Source organism: Martes martes (genome assembly GCF_963455335.1).
Source record: "Martes martes genome assembly, chromosome: 2".
In the NCBI taxonomy this organism is placed as follows: domain Eukaryota; kingdom Metazoa; phylum Chordata; class Mammalia; order Carnivora; family Mustelidae; genus Martes; species Martes martes.
The window spans coordinates 118,182,434-118,201,905 of record NC_137889.1 but is presented as its reverse complement, the minus strand read 5'-3'; positions in this window follow the sequence as shown (position 1 = coordinate 118,201,905).

Sequence of the window (19,472 nt, the reverse complement as noted above, 5' to 3'; positions counted from 1 at the left end):
TTTTGATTCCATCTCTCCTCCAACCATAGCCCCATTATTCCTTCTAGTAACCTCTTTATTTCTTCTCTGGAGCAGAGTCCTCTAAAGAGTTATCTCTCTTAACTGCCTGATTTTTCTTTCACCTTTCCATGCACCCAATTAACTTAAATTAAATTGAATTTTCCAGATACTATTCTACTGAAACTACTCTTACCAAGACCCCCCCCCACACACACACACACAACTTCCAATTTACCATGTCCAAGGTTAACTTTTCAGGCTACATTTTCCTGATATAACAAGTAAGCATTTGGCAGTTGATTACTTCCTCCTGGTTGAACCACTACCTTCTATTGAATCACAACATCATACTTTCTTGGTTTTTTTGCTGTCTGATGTCATGATGAACCCTTTCTTCACCTGCTGATCTGCTGACACAAAGAATCCAAACTTAGGGGGCATCAGCCATAGCTTTAAGTTTTTCATAACTTATTCTATCTTCTGATAGAAGTATGCCCTCTTAGGACACAAGACTTCCTGACCATGGGGCTTAATGTAGTAGAAATGGAAACATGAATTCCCCCTAAGTCAGTCACTGGGAGTGATGGTAAGCAGACCTTCTTGGTTGGAGAACAGCTCCTCTCCCTCCTAAGGTGTCAGTCAGCTCTTAGCTGATGCCTGCAAGAGGCTGTTCTACAACTTCTTAGACTTACAGATGATGCAGAAGGTGGTAGAAACAGTATAAGTCATGGTTTTCCTCTTTCTCTATCTACTTGTTCCTCTTCTGCTCCCTGACCTCTTAATATTAAAATGTCCTTGAAACTCTTCTCAATACTTGAATTTGTCACAACTGATAATTACACCCAGTCTCTTGGCTTTAGATACTTTATTCGCTTCCAAAATCATGTCTCTAGCTTGACCATTTATTTTCACATTTATATTCATATAATAGGCTTGGATATATATATAACAGACATGTTCAAAACTGAGTCAAGATCTTCCCTACCACTGCCAACAAAACACCAGAAATGACCTGCCCTTCCCATTTCAGTTAGCAACAACCATATCCTTTCAAGTTCTTGGGACAAAATTTTAGAGTTCTTTATCCATCTTTCTCCTCATTACATCTAATTCATCAGCAAGTCCTGTTAGTTCTATCTTCGAAAATTATCTAGATTTCAAACAGAGCCTCTCAAGCCCATAATTATCCCCCAGGTTCAAGTTGCCATAACTTCTCATCTGGATTGTTATTAGACAGCTTTCCAATTGATCTTTTGACTTTGACCTTTGCTCCTCTTCAATCTTTTCTCAGCACAGCAGCTAAGTGGGTGTCTAAGTTAGATCTTATTTCTCTGTTAAGAGTAAAATTCAAAGTATGGTCTATGGTGCTCCACAACGTCATGAAACTTAATAACTTTAGTGTTTCATGCTACCACTCACCCTTCACTCAATGTATGAAAGTCAGATCAGCCTCTTTACTGTTTCATAACCATGTGTGGCATGCTCCCACTTCAGATCCTATGTATTTGACATTCTCTTAGCCTGGAATGTTCTTCCTCTAGATATCTTCATCACTAGCTCCCTTAGTTCCCTTAGATCTTTACTAAAATGTCTTCTCAGTGAGGTTTTCCCTAACCACCATATTTAAAATGGCAAATACACGCTCCCTAAATTCCCAATCCTTTTCTCTTCATCTTCATAACACTTAGTACTATTAATGTTTTGTATACTTTACTATATATTTTCATCTATATATTGTTCCTGGTCTTATTAGAATATAAATTTCATGAGGACAGACTATTCATCTGTTTTGCTCCTTTCTGTATTCCTAAGAAACGGTTGTCTTGTGGCTATTCAATATGTTTGTTGAGTGGATCCATAAAATACACACCCTGAGAAACACTATGGTGTTATCTTCTCTCAGATGAGAAGGTACTTTGTTTCTTATACATGTTTGTGGTTACAAACACAATGGCAGTAATTGCTTCAGGAGGAGAAACCACTAGCATTATCACTAATCAGAGCTTTGTTTATAATTTCATTTTTAAGGATAATAAGTGTTAACAAGACCCTATAGTTCTACTAAAGGAGGCATCTTTTGAAAACAATGACTTATTTTTAATCCCTTCTAAATTCTGTGAAAGTCAGGGCATCTGGCTGCCTCAGTCTGTAGAATATGTGACACTTGATCCTGGGGTTGTGAGTTTGAGCCCCATGTTTGGTATAGGATTACTTTAAAATAAAATCTCAAAAAAAATTGTGTGAAAGTCAAACATACTTGTAAGTTGTATTGTTTTTATAGACAGACACTAATAATTTTAATAAAAGCAAGTTAATCAATCCCAATTTCTTATAGCTAATATATTTAGATTTAATTTTAAACCATGGACATGATTGTAACTTTGTTCAAAAATGATTAAATTATTACCCTGAAAATGACTCATTTATTAACTTTAGAAATTGTTTACTGACTTCCATCAAATTAGATGAAGGTTTAGTTCTCTTACACCACCAACCACAGCTTTTTCTACTTTCCTTCTCCCATTGAGTAATATCAAATTTTTCATTAATTCAATAGCCATTGCTAACGTTACTGTGACTTTCTTAATATTATTCATTACATAGTCAAGTAGCATTTTCCTTTTTAGAATATTTTAATTTCTTTGGGAAAAAGTGGACTCTTATCCCACTTCTCTTAATTTTCAACATGCTCTAACATCTATTATGAGCTTATTAACTTCTCCAGTGCATGTGTCAAATACTGACCAATATTATTATATGAATGTTCACATATCAATCACCTATCATTGCTTTCCTTTTCATTTCCCTCAGATCTCCTTCCCAAAGTCTTATCCTCCTGCTCCAGTTTAGAAAGAATATTTCCTGAGCCTGCCACTCAGCTGTCATTCTGGAATTGCCAAGAGTCATCTCTGGTGTTTGGCTCAACAGCCTTTAATTTGGGATCTCCTGGTTTCTTTTACTTTCTTGAGTTAATCATTTCTGGAGTACATCCTTCAATAGTTTTCTCAGCTGAAATAAAACGGGAGGTTGAATCCTTGTTTTGTTTGTTCTACTCTTACACTTGATTTAGAATTTGGCTAGGAAGAGAATTACAAAATGAAAATACTTTTCTCTTCAAATTATGAAGTTATAGCTCCACTATCTTCTGTCTTCTAAATGATGCTATTGAGATTCCCTCCCACCATTATAACTCTCTATTCTTTGTACACTACCTGTCCTTTTACTCTATAAACTGTCATTAGATATCTTTTCCCATATCCTAAATTTCCCAACTATGTGCCTTGTAATTATTACTAGTATTTATTACTAGTATTTATTTCACATCATAAGATTTTCCATCATCATTATTATTACTAGTATTTATTTCACATCATAAGATTTTATTATTATTACTAGTATTTTTTTCACATCATAAGATTTTTCATGGGCCCTTTAATTTGAAGAGCCAAATCTTTATTATCTGGGTTTTTTCTTCTATTTTATAATTTCTCTCTCTCTCTCTCTTCTTTGCTCTTCCTTACTAAAATTTCTATCACACTTTTTCTATTTTTTTCAAACAAGAGGTCTCACATATTTATTACTGAAATCAACCTACTGGTGTAGAAGCATAGTAAGAGAGAAAAATCATTTTCCAGATAAAACATGTCTATTGTTCATGCAGTGGGGATGTTTACAGAGTGATAGGATAGGAACAGACGACCTTCACATGGCATAAATATGTGTGGTATCTCATGTGTGATCCTTTATGAACCTGGCTTGGCTCCTCTCCAGTGCCTCCTTGGAGTTTTACCTGATTTTATTACAAGTTTTCATCCAAATCTACTGGGGAATAGGATGATTCTGCTTTTGTTTCTTGGCCAGGAATCGCTTGGTCTTGAAAGTCTTATGTCCTGGAGGAACAGTCAATTGCACACACCAACATGGTAAGGAAAAACAGCTAAAATTTCTATCACACATTTAGATTTCCTGTTCTGATCTTTTAATTTTCTTATATGCTCTTCTCAATTTTCTACCTCTTTCTCCTTGGTTCTGGGAAAATATCTGGCATGATTTTGCAAAATTTCTTGCACTTAAATTTTTAATTTCCAAAAGTTTTTTTCTTTCCGTGTTTCATTTTCATGGGCTCAGGTTTTGATTTATGGAAAAAACATAACTTCTCTTATGTGTTGGGGGATATTAATTCAAGGTGGGGTTTTTTTTAAGAGTTTTTTGTTGTTGTTGTTATTTCTTTTTTCCTGCTGTCTGACTTCCTTTTTTTACCTCAGATGTAGTCTTCCAGTTGTTTTGATCAGTCTGTCTTAACTGTAGTACCCCTGGAATATATAGCTATCATTGGCTGTCCATTCATATTTAAATGTAAAGCATCAAAGCTGACTGTAACTTTTATGTTTGGAGGTAGTCATTGTTAACTTGAGGCTTCAATAATAAGGTCCTTATTATTTCCTTTTTACTTTGGGGCGAGGTCTATGTCATATCTAGAGGTTGCTTATCTGTGACCTTTTAGAGAAGAAGGCTAGTTTCTCTTACTCTGAGGGAGATAGACCATATAGTCCAGATATTCCACAATATTCTGGAATTTGAATAGTAGGAGAAAGAGTATCTTGCAGATTGGCTCTTAACTACCATTTTTAGAGATGTCACCCATACCTGTAGCTGTTTCCTGACCAGTCAATGTGATGAAACTAATGTTTCCTGACCAGCCATGCTGACGATAGTCACTCACTATCACATCATGCTATGTTTAATCCTCTGCATAATTTTTGTCACTAATATTTTTTCTTGTTTACTTACTATTTCTTTATTTTATCTCTATCTCCTTCTAGAATAAGACTGGAACCGTTTTATTCACTGCCTAGTACATAGTAGGGAATTAACAAGTATCCATTGAATGAATAAATATGTGAGTAAATAAGATCTAAATTTCCTATCAGCAAATTTCTCAAAAAAAAAAAAAATGCAGGTTGGGGGATAGTTGGGAGGGAGGACAGAGTTGCATGACTCTCCAGCTGGATCTCCTGTCTTCTTCAAATTCCATACGCAGTTTTTAAAGCCAACGTCCGCATTTTTAACCAGCATCTCAACCATACTGGGGTGTTTGAGGCCTCCAAATTCTGAGCCTTTGTTGATACTCTGTGCATAAATTGGTGGTTTCTTATGGCTTTCCACCCCACACCCCTATTTTAGCTACCACTCCTCTATCAGCTCTAGCTACTGCTTTTCTCTTAGTCCTGAGGAGTTTATACTTTTTATCCCTGCTCTGTCATTTAAGTTGAAGAAGGACAGATGATCTAAATATCTGAAGTCTCTCTATCATGCTTACCTAAACCCAGACTAGTTCAATATTAAAACTGTTTACTTTCCTTCCTTTCTCTTGCCTCACAATAATGAGTGATTCTTTTCCCATTTCTTCATGTCTCTATATTCAGAATCATCTTTTAAAATTGCAGATGTGTTTGTTACAGAGTCCTTACCCTCTTAAAATATTTCATGGCTTTGCATTACTTTAAGGATGAGGATGAAAATTCTGCATATAAAACAGCCTTGCATTATGTAACCTGTCTCTCTAGGCTTAGCTCTCATAGTCCAGTACAGCTAAGCAGGGGCTCTTTTAGGCCCCCACATGACCAGTCTCCCCTCTGCTCTAAGACCTGCATGTACTTTTATCCCTACTTCATCTATCACTTCCTCAGACTATCCATCCCTGCCTTCTAGACTAGGTACACTCTATCACGGTATCATTATTATTAAACTGTTGTTGTACGTATAGTAGCACCTGTCAAGTGGGTTTTTAATTGTATGCTTTCATTTAATTGTGCCATTATTTCATTACAACTAGTGAGAGAGAAATGTTAACCTCCATGAGGGCATTAATGTATGCCCCCAGCCTAGCCCAGTATTTGGCATGATATAAGTTCTCAATAAATATTTTCTGAATAAATAAATACAGTCAAGCACATAGTGTTATGAAAAGACAGGAGGCAAACCTACAGAGCAGAGAGATCTTTGTCGTTTCAGTCCTTAGGTGGTTTATTGGCTTCAGGCATGATTATACATCCTGCTGTAGCCTTGGCCTATGGGAAAATCTGGAAGTTCTATACAGAATGTTACCAGTGACTTGTATTTTTTATATTTACTCTCCTTAGATTTCATTCAAGATAGGCACAAACACCAACATTAGATTTGTTCTTTTGTGGGAAATGCCAACCAAAGAAAATTAGTCCTAAATCTGAATTGTTCAATTCTATCATTTCTATTATATCGCTGCTCCACTGGTCTCTCAAGAAAAAGCTTCTTATTTTCATAATTCCTAAAAGTTCCAAAAAATGGGTCTGAATTGGCCATGTCAGATATTTAATTACAGTGAATTAATTCTCATCCTAAAGGAAATATAAATTCTACTATTTTATTTCATAACTGGAAACAGAAATCAATTCTGCTCCAGTGTATCATAGGAATCCATATCATTGCATCAGGCTGTCCACAGTCTCATATTTTGTGCATCAGATTTTGTGAAGGCATAGATGATAAGAATCCTTATTAAGTTATGAGCTAATTACAGCATTAAAACATGAACCAGGATAAGTTGACCTTACTCAGGGCAAATAAAAAGAAAGCATTTATATTTGTGGCACAGAAGTAATGACTTTGAGCTTTAGTTATTGTCAGCTGTGTAAGGAAAATGAGAAGAAGTCACTTGTTTGACACTTAGAAACACTCCTTCTCCTTTATCTCATCCTTCAGTGATCCATCCATGAATCAAGCAGGTAAACTTAAAAGAAAAGTCACTGGATATTCTCAAGGCCATGATTTTGTAGAAAATGCTTTTTCTTTTTCTTTGCACAGATAAAAATGCAGACAAGAGAGAGATTAAGTCCTCAGGTTTGAAATTTGAAAACCCCATCGAAGAAGGTAATTTTCTTTCAGTGAAGATTTTGGACACTCAAGTGTTTACTACTATATGAAATGATTATATAAGATAGAGCCAAGAAGGAAAAGGTGGCTATGAAAACCTGGAAAAGGACTCTTGTTTTCTTGCTTTCTATTTATTATCTGTCATTTTCTAAGGAAGGACGGAGTACGTCCTTCCTTAGAAAATGACAGATAATAAATAGACAGATAAGAAATGATAGATAAAATGACAGATAAGAAAGCAAGAGTTGAACAGAAAAGCAAACTTGTTGAAGGAGGTGTCTGTTTTTAGCTACTTACAGGGTTTTCAACTGTTTATTTATTTATTTAAATTAAGAGAGCCAGCCTGACGTGGTTACCTTCAGAATTTTTCCTTAATTACATGGCAATCTTTCTTAGACCTTGACTTGAAGATGGCAATGTATAACTTGTCTTTAGTGTTAGTCTGATGTTCAGACTTTGCTTATTTTATTAGTACATGATAACACTCTTTCTTTGTGTGACAGAAACCTTGAGTCCATTACAAGACACATGCTTAATAAGTTAATAATAGGATCACTTGGGAATAATACTCAATGCTGAAACTTTCTGTTTTCCTATTGTAAATCATGTACTTGGCACGCTTGCATGTAATCAGCCCATAATCAGATAAGAAACGAACAAACACTTCATTTGAAAGCTCATTTTTGTGCCATAGACATATTCATGTAATGCTGATAGCCTGATTTGAACTGCCAGCTATGAAATGACAAAAGATCATGAAGGCAGATTTCTTTGTTTAGCCTTGATATTTCGCAGAATGTATCACTTTCACAATCATAAGAGAAACACAAACTGCATTTGATTTGTGAGTTTCACGCTACAGCTAAATAGGAACGTGGTTCTGGAGTTCACTAGGGACTTGCAGGTCATTCCATCTTTCTCCTTTTGCCTTCTGACATCTTAAAGGAATGACAAAGTGGAGGTGAAAGAAATTACTCCAAGGTGAGTATCAAATGCTGTTAACTCTCAAGGAAGGTGAAATATGACTTCCATGCAGATTTTTCTGATAGAACTCTGCCTTTCTAGGAACACATCATCTGAACAAGTGATCTGACTGTCAGTGTGCCCCTCCAGTGATATTTTACCTGAATGCAGTACACAGCAAGGAAACTAATTAACTTTGACTTCACTGCATCTATCCCCAGAAGACTCAGCTCTCTTGTTGTGTGGGTAGAATAATTAAGGAAAACTAAAATTTCCCCAAAGAGAAGAACTTCTCATTCTATTACTGTAAAACATAGAAGTGGAATAAATTGTTAACTTGGGGAAGTAATGAACTGCAAACTCTTTCCATCTGTTTATTTAGGAAGGAAGGCAGGTGATCTCACCCTCACTGCCATTGAGGATTAGCTCTTTGGTTCTGGCTTCTGCAGTGTACAGGACGGCTCATCTGCCAACAGCTTCCCACACCGGGCCTGGCTGTGCCTACCCTTGCCAAAAGATGGGCAAATCAACAAAGATGCTCAAAGCTGCAAACAGGCGTGAGTTGATGTCAGCAAACCAGGCAGCTTTGTTGAATGTTTCACAAACACACTAGAGGAGGACAGGAGAATTTAAAGCTCCTGGTCACAAGACCTAGTCACTGCATCTCTAGCTCAAAGCTTGAAACGTCATCTCCAATCAATCAGTTGTTTGGGATCACAGAATATTTTTGTAGCTTTTATATTTAGAATTGGCTAGAGATTGAGTATCACTTGAAGAAAGCAGAGCTTATCACACATTCCATCAATACCATTTTTGCAAGTGAGATAACCAGTGGATAAACTTTGTCATGGGTGGCCAAAGTCTTGTTAATTGGACAGAGCACTTAGATGTTGGATAGAAGATAAATGATTTTCCTAAATTGGAAGCAGTTTTATAAAATTAAAGCCAACTTTGTAAAACACACACACACACACACACACACACACACACACACACACACAAACTTTTGAAAAGCTCTGATCTCTTTTCACTAAGTCCCATGAATTGCAGGACTTTCTAGAATTGTTAATTTAAGATAATAAGAAAGGTTTGTGGACCTGATGGCTTTGATTTACTTTTTAGGCTACGAGTAAAATTTATACAAAACAAACCCACCACCCACATTCAGAATGATTGACAAAAGTGAATACAGAAACCAAAGGGATTTCTAAGGGATAAAAAAATTACCCTGCATGTTTTGAAAACATTAAAAAAAAAATTTAATTGTTAGACATTCTTATTTGAGACCATCAGTAACTTGTGATGGTCAATTTTGAATTGGTGACTGTTAAGAGGTCAGCAATTTTTTTGTCTCCTCAAACATTCTAGAAGCTCCTGAAGAAAGATGTGAGATCTCCCCATGGTAACTTAGAGTTTCACAATTTTGGTTGGATCACAATACATGAGAATAAGCAAAGTGCTTTTGATACTGCTGCTCCTTACAGTCAAATTGCAAGTAAGGCTGCCATTAAAATTCTGTTTGATCCATGTCAGCTCTTCCTTCGTGGCTTAAACATAAAACAAGTTTTCAGCCTTCAAAGAATCGAACAAAAACTTCATATGTCTTTGACATTTCATGCTCAATAGACAATGTTTTCTGTTTTTCTGTTCTTCATTTTGACAACATTTGATTATTTGAGTCATGATACTCACAGGAATCACGTTCTTTTGCTTTTGCTCACAACACCAAGGACCCAATTAATTAACAGAGTAGATAAAATGGAAATCAATGCTGGCAGTACATAACTTAAGCACGGTTACAGGATATGTTAACTTCCAGAGACAAAACTTGAAGAAAAGCCATGAGAATTTTTGGCAATCTGCCTCCACTGGAGATGTGGCAAGGAATCTAACACATTCCAAATATACTCTTTCATTCAAGAATTTAAATTTAAATTCTGGGCTCTCAAGTCAAATATTTCAAAGAAATGTTCCTGTGGACTCCGGAGTGGGCTTCATCTCCCCATACGCTGGGTGTACGGCCAATTCATCAGGGCATAGTGGTGGATACAGCAGTGCTCTGTGAACAATGCCATATACTAGCTAAGGGAATATCTGTGGTCCCACTGCTTTTTCCTCCATTCGTTCATTAAAGAATGCTACTCTATACTCTGTGCCTTCAAGATGGGGTTGCTAAAGGATTGGGGGGTGGGGCACGGATAGTGTCAATTTTTAGCTCTTGAGTTTCAAATTGACTTTGGAAATACATAGTGGGGCAGTAGTTTTAAAGAAAAGCTTTTCAATCTCAAAAGGCCAGATGCTGAAGGAATCAAAGCCCAAAGTTATTGCCAAAAAGAACATATTTGGGAGAATGTATAAGATAAAGAGCAGACTTTTGCTATTCCAGTGATTAAAAAAAGAATCCCTCTGAACTGGAGGTGAAGCTGAACTTGAGGAGAACCATCATATGAGAGGATGATGTGGGCTCCGAGAAGAGGCAGGGAACACAGGGCAACAGAGCCCTCTATAGGTTTGGGGTCCAAAAGTAGGTGCCCCACTTCCCATTGTGAGCCCTGAAGGTGGAAGCCTTGCAAGACTCCCACCCCACTAACAGTGTGCAAGCTTTCATACAGAGATGGCTGTACAGAGGACAATGCTGGGGACAGAAATGCTGAGTTTGTCACAGTCCCCATGTAGTGTTGTAGAGCAGTTCAACTCTTCACAAGCTCCGAATGTGGATGCAATTTAAATGAGAAAGAGTGGTGAACTTGAAGAGGCCTCAAAGTACAGATGAAGAGGACGTAGAAACAATCACAGCTATCATTACAGACAAGATAGGAAATGGGATGTCTTTCGTGGACAGTTGACAATGACCATGGATGGTCCATGACATTTGAACAGATGCAAGCATGGATAGATGCCACAAAGGACTGAGCACTACACCTGGTGCTTTGCTGTAGTATTATGCAGTCTTCCAGAATTTAGATACGAGCTGGGAGAACAGGCAGAGGGAAAATCCTGACTTGCTCAGGACTGAGTGTTCAATGTTTGTAGAAAGGATTTTTGAGGTATCAAGAAAGTTCTGTCATAGAGGACATATTTGTACTGAAATTGACATTTCTGCATGTATGTGTTTGGGGCTCCGAATTTCAAACTACCTTCATGTATGAAAGACTAACTTGAGTAGATCTGCTGTGTAACCAGATACAGGAAAGAATTCCATAAGCACCATGATTACAGAGGCAAAGGAAAAAAAAGAGTGACACCTGACAAAAAGTCGTGCTACTTTGGGTTATGTAATGTAGTCTTTTCCATAACTGGTTAGTTAACATATCCATGTTTGCTTATTTAACACAGGATTTGTCAAAAGATGTCTCCCAGACCAAATCCAGCTAATGGCTGCCTTTTTTGTTACCACTCGCCAAATAGAATTTTTTTTAAATATCTCCAAATGGTTGAAAATAAATCAAAAGAATATGTTGTGACATTTGAAAATCATATAAAATTCAAATTTCAGTGTCCCCAAATAAAATTTTATTGGAAAAGAGCCACACATATTTGTTTATAAAAAGTAGCTTCTATGCCACAATGACAAGGTTACATAGTTAGACTATATAACCCGCACAGCCCAAAATATTTACCATCTGTGCATTTACAGAGTAAGTTTGACAAGCCCGGATCTCGTAGCAAACTTCCAGGTTGAACAGATACAGAACCCAGAACATACTTTCCAGTTCATCAAATATGCTTGTTAGATCTCCCCAGCAGTTGTATATTAAACTAATTAAGCTCATGCTGAATTTGAGTGAGTTATATATGAGTGTATAAAAAGGTCTTAGAAGCAAAGTCTGATACACAACAAATATCATCTGAGATAGTCTTCTCATTTGTGGTCCTGAATAATTTAAATTTATACCTCTAGCTGCTGCTATTAGTTATTTCTGTGGTTTTAATATCATTATTATTTTTTTAAACTTTAAGGTCCAAGTTTCTATTCAACTTGCATGTCAATTAAAGGAAAAAGTTACCTCTACTTTACAAATAAAGCCAGTAACTGTCAATCATCATGCCTGTTTACTCTAAAATGTGGACCTAAATTATGAAAAGATGTCCACACTGTTCCACAATAAGTGATAGATAAGTGCTTGACTTTTTGTTTCCAATAGAATGATAATAGTAACAGTAGTTATTTATTGCATGCCTTCCAAGATTTAAGCATTCTAAATGCATATTTTCACTGAACTCTAATCCCATTCCTACAAAGTAGTGCTATCTCCAGTCTACAAATGAGATTAGTGGGGTTCAGAGAGACAAAGGCCCTTGCCCATGGTTGTTCACAAGTGGCAGATCCCAGACCCAAATACTAGTCTAAATATATGCTCACCCCACTAAACGGTACCACTTTTTCTTTACAGGTTCTAGTTTCACACGCCATTCCCTCCTCCACTCAGTCTCCTTTCAACAAAACTCCTATGATCATGCTGGTTGAGGAGAGTCAGTTGTCCAGTTGGTAACCAGAGCAAATTTAATTTTGCAAGCCAAAACCCTGTGTGCTAATCAAGCTCGCAGCTCTGCCCTCTGTGGGGCCATCTTTGGACCAACTGCCTCTTGGGGGCAGCAGCAGTTCGAGTTGTCCGTCCTCCTGTGCTGACAGTTTAGAATATGGAAAATATGCACTTATTCTGATTTGTCTTGTGACATCTAGACTCCATTTTCTTGGCCTTTGCTTACAGAGGTGGTGGCACCACTGTTGCTCTTCCCAAGAAGATAGCTTGACTGGAAAGATTAGTGAGTCCTCATATCCCTTGACTCTAGCAGGTACATTGGCTAATCTTTTTTGGACACACTGAGTTTTATAAGCTTATTGCTTTGATCCCCATGTGAGCTCTTTCTGGGCATGATAGGCCTCAATGTTCTCTTTAAAATTTTTCTACTTGGGGCGCCTGGGTGGCTCAGTGGGTTAAAGCCTCTGCCTTCAGCTCAGGTCATGATCCCAGGGTCCTGGGATCGAGCCCCTCATCCAGCTCTCTGCTCAGCAGGGAGCCTGCTTCCTCCTCTCTCTCTCCCCCTCTGCCTGCTTCTCTGCCTACTTGTGATCTCTGTCTGTCAGATAAATAAATAAAATCTTAAAAAAATAAAAAATAAAAATAAAAAATTTTTAAAAAATAAAATTTTACTACTTAAGAACTGAAGAGAACACAATAGTTTCAATATAATTTTCCAAATTAGCCAATTTATTAACCCATCTGAAAGTATATTCAACTGATAATTACTTTCTTCCCTCACTCAGACCTCCCCAAATTGAATTTGTCAGTCTCTGGGGCATGTTTGAGACTTTCTTCTCTGCCAAACTGAGATTTTTTTAAATGTGTTGATTAATAACAACCCCCATGTCCGAGGCTTTATAACACCTCACATATTATTGATGTTTAATAAATCCTTCTTGGCAGCCTTGGGATATTTCTTATGATCTTTCCAAATATGTTTAGGTAAACAATTTGATTCAGTTCAGCATAAAGTTAAACAATGAGCAAATGTTATATGCAAAGCAGGTACAACAGAAAGAGGCATGCTGCCAAGGGAGAACTTTACTAGTCAGAGTGGTACAAAGGTAAAGATGAAGAAGGGCTTAGTGCTTGCCCTCCAGTGTACTGGGTATTTGAGTCAAATTGTGTCCCCCAACCACCACCACCAAAAAGATATGTTAAAATCCTAACCCCCAAGGGGTGCCTGGGTGGCTCAGTGGTTTAAGCCTCTGCCTTCAGCTCGGGTCATGATCCCAGCGTCCTGGGATCGAGCCCCACATCGGGCTCTCTGCTCAGTGGGGAGCCTGCTTCCTCCTCTCTCTCTGCCTGCCTCTCTGCCTACTTGTGATCTGTCTGTCAAATAAGTAAATAAAAAAAAAAAAATTAAAAAAAAAAATCCTAACCCCCAATATCTAGGAATGTGATTTTATTCCGAAATAGGGATGTTGCCAATGTAACCAAGCTAAGATGAAGTCATGAGGGTGAGCCCAGATCCAGTCTGACTGGTGTCCTGCTGAAGAGGATGATCGGACACACATACACAGGGAGAACACCAGGTAAAAGAAGAAACACACAGACAGGAGAACACCATGTGAAAATAGAGGCAGAGACTGGAGTTATGCTTCCACAGCCAGGAATACCTGGAGTTTCTATAAGCTGGAAAAGGCAAGGACAGACCTCCCTTCTCCCCCCCGGCCTCCCCCCCAACACACCCAAAGCTTTCACAGGGAACATGGCCCTGTCGACAACTTGATTTTGGACTTTTAGGCTCCAGAAGTGTAAAAGAATACGTTTCTGCTGTTTTAAGGCACCCAGTTTGTGGTACTTTGTTTTGGCCACCACAGGAAACAAATACTGTGGTATACACAAGTCCTATACCCACAATATGAGTGGTAAGGAGCGAGTGCTCAGAATCTTTTAAGCGGGATAAAGACGTGAGGAAGACTCAGAATTGGGAATCAGGGAAATTTTCCTGGGGGCAAGACATAATATCTTAAGATATGTAAGAATGGTAAGGTTTAGATGTCTGGAAATGGAGTGTGGGGAATTCTAGATGGAGGGAACTGCATTTGGATAAATGTCAGAGAACAGAGAAGAGAAGCAAAGCATGAAGAGGGAAAAGAATGAAGGGGGACACTAGAAGAAGGTGTGCAACTGGATGATGGATGTGGAGGAATTGAATGCCAAGGATTTTGTTGTTAGGGAAATAAGGAAACCACTGAAGGTTTTTTGAGGAGGTGAGTGGCTATAGCAGGACTCTATTCTAAGCAAAATGCTTAATCACTTTTGTGTAGGTTAAGTTGAAAAGGAGAAAGATTCGGAGGCAAGGAGACAAGATTGTAGGCTATTACAGTAGCCTGATATCCTGGCAATGAGGCATTTATCTAGAATAATTGTAATGATAATTGGAAAGGATAGAAATATGCATGAGGTGAATCACAGAAATACAAGAGTTGTCACTGGACTACTAACTTGGATTTAGGAGATGAGTTACAGACAAAAGTTGTATCTGTCATCTCTTGCCATCAGAATCCCATGTAACAAGAATCATAAAACCTCAGTGACATACAATAAACAGAAAACACTTATTCTTGCTCATGTGTTCATGGGTTGGCTAGACAGCTCAGCCACCTGAGATAAGCTGGAGGAGAGGAAGGGAGACTGACTCAGGAATCTGCTGATCTGCCAGATCTCCCCTTCATCTGGAATCCTAGCTGGGACAAAAAGCCTGACTCTACCCTTCCCATGATCTCATCTTCTAGCCAATTGGTGAGAGTATGTCCTCATGGGAAAGGCAAAGAAATGAAAGCATGGGCATAAAATTGCGGAATGCTTTGAAGACTCTGTTTTCATCATGTTTGGTCTCACTGACCCAAGGAAATCACACAGTGAAGCTGGAGATCAGGATGGGAGAGGACTACAAAAGTTACAGAGCAAAGAGTATGGAAACACGGAGGCCATTAACTGGGTCCAATCATACAATCTGTATACTACAGGAGTTCAATATGATTTCAAAGTTTTGAGGGAGGAATAATAAAATCGTTATCCTAAAGTCCTAATCTTTCTTCAAAACTCAATTCAAGCACTACATTTTCTCTAAAATCTTATCTATAGCTCCTCTGGACTATGATTGCTTCTTGTAAGTATTTCCATTATTTAACTGATCATGAATTCTACTTGGCTATTTCTGTGTCTGCTTCCTTATACTTAGCTGTGCCTCCCCAAGGGCCCAGACCACACTGCTCTGCAGTCTCAAGAACTAAGTTCAAATGTCAACTTCACACCTTACTAGCAAGTTCCTCTCTGCGTGTCTCTATCTGTTGTTGTGAAAATAATGCAAAGTAATGCATGAAAAGCCCCAGAAATGTTAATGATTATTATGATTTTATGTCATTATTTTTTATTTTTATGGATCCATACCCCATGTAGTGCTTAAGACATAAAAGACATTTTTAAAGAAGTCTTTTGAGTGAATATGAACAGATAAAATATATGAGATGAAGCAGGTACTACTGAACATGAAAGCCAATGGCAGGATATTGCATGGACTGAGCACAAAAGAGGCAGAAGGGAATGAGACTCAAAGAATCTAAGGAAAAGCTGGCCTTGGAAAGAGGAAGTCACATGCCTGGCTAAGTCTTCTTTGAATAGCAAACGTTTTAATTAGTCATAATTACAGTTTTGGTTCTTGATCTTGCTTTCTGTTGTTTTGATGTTTAAAGGCACGGAGGGCATATCAGATTATGTTTTCTCTAGATCAGTGAGGATCAAGAAAAACCTATCCCATCCTGATAGCATGTTTTACCTTCCAGATGTAATGGGATGGAGAAGACATTTATAAAGTCTTGGACTGTTTCTTAATAAACACACATCACTTAAAATGTAAAGGGATGACTTACATCTTTAAAGATATTAAAATATTTCACCCTCTAAGGCTCTCCACCAGGTTTCACAAAACACACCATCATTACTTTGCTTGACTTGTTCCAACAGCTGCTTTCTTGACTTGACAGTTGGGGCACAAATATAGTTATGCCCCCATGTAATCAGTCCTCGTTGCTTATAACAAAGTGAGAAGTTATTTAAGAGCAATATACCTAATAATGACTTACCAGGATTAATAAAATTTAATATAGTACATGAACTGTCCAGGTGTCAGAAGGATGTATTAAGAAATAATATCTAAGAGGAAAAAAAATTAGTTACCAATATGCAGAAGAGAAGCACTGGGTAGTATGGGAAACCATACTATATCTTCATTATCTTCATATTTTAGAATAAGATATTTGTCAGAGTTAAATGGAACAACAGAAAGTTAGAGTTGGATAGAAACTTAATGATTCCTTTCATTTCTTTGATGAGCAGTGTTAGAGGCCAGGGGAATTTGTCAGAGAGCATGAAGAGGAAGAACCAGGTAGGACTGTGTTGGTTCACTGCCAGCAACAGAGGACTATCTCATGTTCAGTAAGCACTTACTCAGACAACAACTAAATGAATAAATGATTGACTGAAACTGATGTATTCTGACTCACAGCTCAAACATTAAGCATAATACATACTTTTCTATTATGATAGAGGAATTATGAAGAATAAAAAATATACAATATACCTTTTTAAACAAAAAGAAATTGTTTTTATCTCTTACTCAGTTTTTATCTCAATAATGCTTTAAAAAAGAAACCAAAACAGAAAAATGCACAAATGAATCCAAGGATAATTGGTGCTACAAAAAGAAAGATCATTTTAAGTGAGTCTGCCTAAAAATGGGGATGAAGAATTTTATATTACATCATGGAGAAAGATGAATTAGACTTTAGTCTTGAAAATTGAAACTATAAATAATGAAAATAAGTTGGTTTAATTTGTATCTTTAAAAAATTCATGTCATAATTGCAATTTTACACCAATTTTAGAACAAATAATGAATCAAGTGTTCCTTGATCTATGTGAGAAATATATATTATCTATGGAAATTGTATTATAACACATCCTATCCTGCAGATTTAAATTTCATGTCACAGATGCAAAGATGCTCATATTTGTTTTCCAGGTTCACCCCTTAATCTTAAGGGTCTCAAATCGTTCCTTGTTGAAAACCCATCACATACAAACCATGTTGCTCCTCTCCTCAGATCTAAGCCCTAAGTTTCCTGGGCCAGTTGACAGTCAAGCAGTTCTTTCACATCACTTTGGAAAGCATGGCTCTTTTGTGCTTTCACTTTTCCATCAAACTGAATTGTATTCTTGAATTATAAATGGCTGATAATCTTCAAGGCCCTGAATGAAAAAGACGTGGATGAACACCATTATAGGTGTTACCAAAAGAGAGATATTTGATTGGGCATTAATTTTACTGGCACTTAGTTACTAACTAATATTTTTTTTTATTTTGGCAATTTGTGCTTCTCAACACAATTTGATTATCTATTTTTAGATAAATAAATAAATAAATGGATGATATTTTTTGAGCACTTTATACAAATTAGCTATTCCAGGGAATGTGTCCAAAATGTCTTGGACATGACATTCAGATGGAATTTCCTGAGAAATACCACTTTTTGAATCATCTTGGAAACTCCTACTTTCAGCTTACCTGCTTCTCCCCTCCTCTCCTCTCTTCAACATCCATAAGCACAACTCTCTCAAGTCTATTACCTCTGTCACATATGACTTCTTCAGATTCATTCACTAAATTAGTTTTTTACAAGGGCACTTGGCTGGGTCAGTCTGTTAAGCTTGTTTCAGCTCAGGTCATAATCTCAGGGTCCGGAAATCGAGCCCTATATCGGGCTTCACACTCTGTGTGGAGTCTGCTTGTTCCTCTCCCTTTGTTACTACCACACTGCCATCCAACCCCCGAGTAAATAAAATAAAATCCATTAAAAAAATTAGTTTTTTACGAAAAGTCACCACTTTCCCAGTTAAATCAAGTTTCGAGGCCATGAGAGAAAACAGGAGTTAAAGTACATGACATTTCTCCCATCATACTCTAAGAATAAAAACTTTTCAACCATGTTCAGTTTTGATTTTCCTTTCTGAAAGTTGGAAAGTGATCTCACTAGCAGATATATATTCACTGAGACCAACTTTGGGGCTAGATATAAGTTATACTCTATAGGTTTTAATACCTATATAAAATCATATATATTATATTACTACCCTAAATCATAGTTTAAAAATGTCAAGCTAGGGGTGCCTGGGTGGCTCAGTAGGTTAAGCATCTGCCTTCGGCTCAGGTCATGACCCCAGGGTCCTGGGATGGAGCCACATGTCAGGCTCCCTCCTCAGCAGAGAGCCTGCTTCTCTCCTTCTTTCCCTCTGCCTGTCGCTTTGCCTACTTGTGCTCTCTCTCTCTCTCTCTCTCTCTGTCAAATAAATAAAACCTTTAAAAAAAATGACAGGTTAACTTCTTAATGGTGGGAGTAATAAGACTTCAAATCTTTTAACTATGTATTACTTACATATAGAATCACTGAATTTATTATGTTGGAAACAAGGATAGGCTATAAATTGAATAAACTTTCACCCTTCCTTATATATAACTTGGTTGTATAACATTCAGAGAAAGACAACATTAGAAGAGGATTAGTTCATGATTTATTGAAACTCTGAACCATAATGTAAACAGAAATGCAAATGCTAATGATTATTCTCTATTCGTTACAGGGGGAAAATATTTTCTGATCAGTGTATTTTATATGAATTTTATATGAATTCTGATAATTCTGATAATTTTGAGAGAGAGAAAGAGAGACAGGACAGTGGGGAGGGGCACTTGATCTCATAACCCTGAAATCACAATTGAGCCAAAACCAAGACCAGATGCATAGCCAACATAATTCAACATAATTTTCTGAAAGTCTTTAATAAAATAATATACATGCTTTAAAATGGTTGACTTTATATGTGTTCTTACCTCAGCGATAATGTTTGATGAGCTTTCTTGTAATTATGGAAAAAGTCTCTTAATACAACTTAATTTACTGCCATCCAACAGGTATTTATTGAGCACATGCCCTAAGGCAGCAATTGTAGAGATTTAAAAGATTATAAAATTAATTTGATCCCTCAATTAGATTATAATCTGGTGAA